Source organism: Halyomorpha halys, unplaced genomic scaffold, assembly GCF_000696795.3.
Source record: "Halyomorpha halys isolate HHAL.00 unplaced genomic scaffold, Hhal_1.1 Scaffold11.1, whole genome shotgun sequence".
NCBI lineage: Eukaryota > Metazoa > Arthropoda > Insecta > Hemiptera > Pentatomidae > Halyomorpha > Halyomorpha halys.
In genome coordinates, this window is record NW_027111958.1 from 143,047 (window position 1) to 148,440 (window position 5,394).

The 5,394-nt window shown below is 32.1% G+C and overlaps 1 long non-coding RNA gene across 1 annotated transcript in view; it reads left to right on the forward strand.

Annotated features, from left to right (window-relative positions):
- LOC136796360 (uncharacterized) overlaps positions 1 to 5,394 on the forward strand; it is an 18,359-nt gene that overhangs the window by 2,206 nt on the left and 10,759 nt on the right. Inside the window, exon 3 of the long non-coding RNA XR_010844061.1 lies at positions 2,637 to 2,730. This is a non-coding gene — a long non-coding RNA (uncharacterized lncRNA). The remainder of the gene's footprint in view (positions 1 to 2,636; positions 2,731 to 5,394) is intronic.

Genomic DNA, 5,394 nt, shown 5'->3' on the forward strand with positions numbered 1-5,394 from the left:
AGAAACGAGTGGGTTTGGGTGGAATAATGGAAGGAATAATATCGGGTTCGGGCTAGATCGGTTACATAAGGAACATTAAGGTCTTTATGGATGGTTTTATTAGTAACAAAATAAGAAGCATTGAGGATTTTACGAAGGATTTTGGATTGTAAAGATTGGATACGAGAGGAATTCGAAGGTTTAGTGGAGCAGACAAACTTTAGAACTACACTGTAGTACATTCAACTAGCCTTTATTTGGGTATTCTAATGCATTTGTACGTCAAATAGTTCAGGTCTTACAGTTTCTCACAAACTAGAAGTTTTTTCGACTAGAAATCAACATTTTGAAAACATCTTCGACATGCTACTTCTACTCATTTCACGATTCAATTAACACTTGCAAATTTCTAGTAATATAGCGTTGATTCCATGATATTTTTCAAAATGAATCCGCAAAATATTGATTTTTCGTAAGTAACAATATGAATCACTACAAAGCAAGAAGAGTCAGGTTCAGTGCTTTGTAAGGAAGTAAGTTTTCAGAACAAAGTTTATACAAGAGGATAATTTTTTTAAGATCACGCTTAACTATTATAATCATCGCATGATCATTATAATCTGTAAACACAAACGTAGTAAACAACAAAATTCCTCTAATCCTACTTAGTGGAATTATGATTATAAGATACCTGGGAATCCTCTTCGACCACCGCCTTACCTGGAACCACCTTATCAACTAACTCAAATCTACGCTAAGTTAAAAATGCTATAACCTATCCTAAATGGAAAATCCAAAATAAAACCAGAAACAGCTATTCTTATTTACAAAAGGAAAACAAAAATCAATATTTTCAAACTAAAGTCCTAAGAATTGCATTAGTTGTTTCTTGGTTTTTAGAAATAGTCAATTGCATCAGGAATTAAAAAAATTGATTTAATAGAGGATTTCATCAAAAAAAGGTTCATAAGGTTCCACTCCCAGTTACCGACAGTAAAAGGAGAAGTGACCTATAACTTGGGAAACCCAACCACAACCCGAAGATTCAAGCCCAGGTTGCTGCAGGATATCATGTTCTGTATTAGTATTAGTTATGTATAAGTTTTATTATTATCACTTTTTTTTTCTCTTCATCTTTTTCTTTTGCTTTACAAACTATAAATTCCTACCTACTACATATTTTCTCATTATCCGTTCCTTTCTTACTAATAGATTATTCCAAGTAAACCACAACGGTTTCTATTCATCCCTCTTTTTCCAATCCGCTGGTGGTGTTCCTCAAGGTAGTATCCTCGGTCCCATCCTCTACACCGTCTACACAGCTGACATCCCAACAACTCTTTACACTATCCTTACCACGTATGCTGATGACACATGTATGCTCACAGTTAGTAATAACCCTTTGATTGCATCCCAAACTCTCCAGTCCCATATCGAAGCTCTCGAAGAATGGTGTCGAAATTAGAGGATAAAAATAAATCCCATCAAATTACATTTACTCTTCGTCGTAAACCTGCCAACTGCCCTACAGTATACTTTAATAATGTGGCTCTTACCCCTGCAGAACGAATTCGTTATCTTGGACTACACCTTGACAAACGACTAACCCGGAATCCTCACACAAGACTGAAAAGACAGGAAACTGCACTCAGATTCCGACTATTACAGAACTTACTAGACAAACGGTCTAAGCTTCTAACTCATTACAAAAGACTGATCTACATGGCAATAATAAGGCCCATCTAGACATACGGAGTTGAGATTTGGGGCTCCACTAAACCTTCGAATTCCTCTCGTATCCAATCCTTACAATCCAAAATCCTTCGTAAAATCCTCAATGGTCCTTATTTTGTTACTAATAAAACCATAATTGACCTAAATGTTCCTTATGATATGCCCGAACCCGATATCATTCCTTCCATTATAAACTCCCTAACCACCCAAACCCACTAGTTTCTATCCTTGCTTCCTCTCCAATACTCCGAGGCGCCTGAAAAGAAGATGGCCTCGTGACCTTATATTGTAGAATATTTTTAGAATTGTACTGCTAGGTAGTTTCTCTACATGCTGTATCACATCATTATCATTATGGCATTATGATCAAGTTTGCTTGTTGTATTTTTTATTCAGTTGTAAATATCAATAAATAAATAAATCTTTTTCTTAAATTAACTTCATTTTTCAGCCGCAGGAAATCTTGTTATAAATACTATAATCGTCATTAATTATATATTTTTTTCTCCTCATCCATTTTTAAAATTAAGTTTGTTTTTTTTGTTCCTTTTTTCTTATTAGTTGGCAAATGTTTGTTTAGTTAGGTCTACGAATGTCGTTTTTGTTATTAACATTAATTTTCTCTTTTAAAAAGAATTATTATTTTTATCTATTTGTTTTATCTTTCTTTTAATTTACTACGTTATATATAATTAAGGGTGTCTTTTGTATGAAACTATACCCCCCCCTCATTATAAATTGTTTTAAAAAAAGTGTAACTCTTAGATTGACCGTGTAAAGCTCACCAGGTAGTGAATAAATAAATAAAAACAGAGACCTAATGTATCTCCCTCAAACACCCTTTATTTATTCACATATTATTAATTTATTTTATTGAGCATGTTAAATAATTTAATACTCAAATCCTTTGATATATGTTCCAGTGTCCAAAAGTTCCATAGTAAAATGTGCACCGAAAAGTTGCTGTATCAAACCAGAACGTTGCTGCCCAGAGGGCTGCTGTGCCGATCATTATGTGTAAGTTTTATATTTTAAGTAATTGAAACTTATACAGTCAAACCTGCACATCTCGGACCTCAAGGGACCTAGCATTTTTATCAATAATAGTGGTAGTACCGGAGCCGGGAAGAAAAATAAAAGCAGTTATCTCACCCCAATTTTTTATTACTTTAATGAAAACTATGTATAAGTAATAGTCAAAATTGATGAGTGTGCCAAGTATAGGTAGGGGAAATAAAAAATGGCGGCTGTTTCAAAACCTTAAAAAACACTATTTTTTCATTCGGTGCTCTATATCTTAAAAACTACCAACAACACTAGAAAATTTAACACATTATTTAAAGAAAAGTAAATTTTCTGAAACATTAGCCTTAAAAAAGCTATTTATGTCCAATAGTTTTCGAGATATAGCTTTTAAAAAATCAAAATTTCTTAAAAATCTACTGAAACATTAGTAGTTAGTTAATTTATTTTGAGAAATCTATATCTCAGGAACTATGTGACGTAAAGATGTCTATTAACACTCAAATTGAAGCTAGTATATTGGACTATAAAGAAGTGTATGACCTTTACCTTCGTAGGAATAATAGTTTTCAGGATATATGCTAAAATAAATTGATTTATAGTTGTTCGGACAATAAGTTTGATTTATGAAAAACATTATTTCAGAAACCATTTGACCATTGATGTCTGCCAGCGCTCAAATTAAATCTAGTTAAATTTACTATAAAATAGTTAATAATGTTTATCTTTGTAGGAGTAGTAGTTTTTATGATGTTTGACAAAATAAATTGATTTATAGTTGTTCGGACAATAAGTTTGATTTATGAAAAACTTTATTTCAGAAACCATTGGATGTATTGATGTCTGCAAGCGCTCAAATTAAAGCTAGTTAAATTTACTACAAAATAGTTAATCTTTGTAGGAGTAGTAGTTTTTATGATATTTGACAAAATAAACTAACAAAATGTTAATTTCTAGTTGTTCGTATAAAATGTTGGAATTTTGAAAAAATATATCTCTAAACCCATAAGGCGCACATATGTCTGCCAACACTCAAAATAAAGGAAATTTAACTTACTATAAAGTAGTTTATGACACTTATCTTCGAAGGGGTAGTAGTTTTTATGATATTCACATATGAATATAAATTTGGCAAATAAATATTTGTCCGAACAACTATAAATCAATTGATATTAGCAAAGTTCATGAAAACTATTAAATTACTCCTAAGAAGATAAACGTCATAAACTGCTTTATAGCTCATTCGTTAAACTAGCTTTAATTTGAGAGCTAATAGACATCTGTACGTCAAATGGTTTTTGAGATATAGATTTTCGAAATAAATTCACTAACTACTGATCTTTCAGTATGACCCATACAACATTTTTATGAAATGTTGCTTTTTAAAAAGGTATATCTCGAGAACTACTTAACGCAAATAACTCTTTTAGGGCTCATAGTTTAGCGAATTTGCTTATCTTTAAATGACGTTCTCATAGGTTTTCTTGTGTTGTTCCTACTTTTTAATATATAGAGCTGAGAATGAAAAATTAATTTTTTTTTCCGCTTTGAAACAGCCACTATTTTTTATTCCCCCTACCTATATTTGGCAGACTCATCAATTTGTATTATTAATTATACATAGTTCTCATCAAAGTAATCAAAAATTGGGGTGAGATAACTGCCTTTTTTCTCCTCTTGGGCTCTTGTACTATGGCTTTTACTATAGGGGTATTCATGATGTTGTGTTAAATGTTATATGTTTTACCATGTTAAATGTTATAACTATAGGATTGTGAGCAGCCCTATTTGAAGTCATGTTAAACGTTAAATGCATAAGAGTCCCTAGCGGATTTTCTCAGCAACTTGTTGTATAAGCCTTTATGTTTATAACCTTCCTTCCAGACCCTCATGTTATTGTTTACTTCAGTTTTGATTTAAGTAATTAATTAAAACATGCCTAGAGTGAGTGAAAAGTGGAATTTGTGTGAAAGTTTAGCTTATGAGTGTCTTATTGATCTTCAAACTTGTGAAGAAGAGAATGAAGATGAGCTAATTGACAACTGTATTGAAAGTCACAACAACTAATATGGCGGCGATCTCAACTGGTCTATTGTGTGACGTCATTCTCGATTTAACTGACCAAGTAACAGACTCTCAGCCATGTTAAATGTTATTCGTTTTACCACGGCAAAAGAAGGCCATTTTTTTCGATTTAACACGAGTTTTTCCATTTAACACGCTTTAACATAGATCATGAATACCCCTTATGTAGAGCGATATGGGTGAGACCTAGGAGCATGTAGTTCTTTTCGATTCCACCAGAGAGCTCTACCTCGATCCTCACCGAAGCTCTGTAATTTAAAGATCACATTATTTTATAAAAATTCATTGTTATTTTCGCATATTATTAATGTCTGTATGTAACAGTATATAATTAATACCAAAATAACTCACCGAACTATCTCGAACAGAGCGCTACATTACCAGTGCTCTGACAGAATCTCCACAGAGGAAGCTAATGGATAAAAGTTTGTATAAGATTTCGTTTGGTAAATTTACTATAAAATAGTTAATAATGTTTATCTTTGTAGGAGTAGTAGTTTTTATGATATTTGACAAAATAAACTAACAAAATGTTAATTTCTAGTTGTTCGTATAAAATGTTGGAATTTTGAA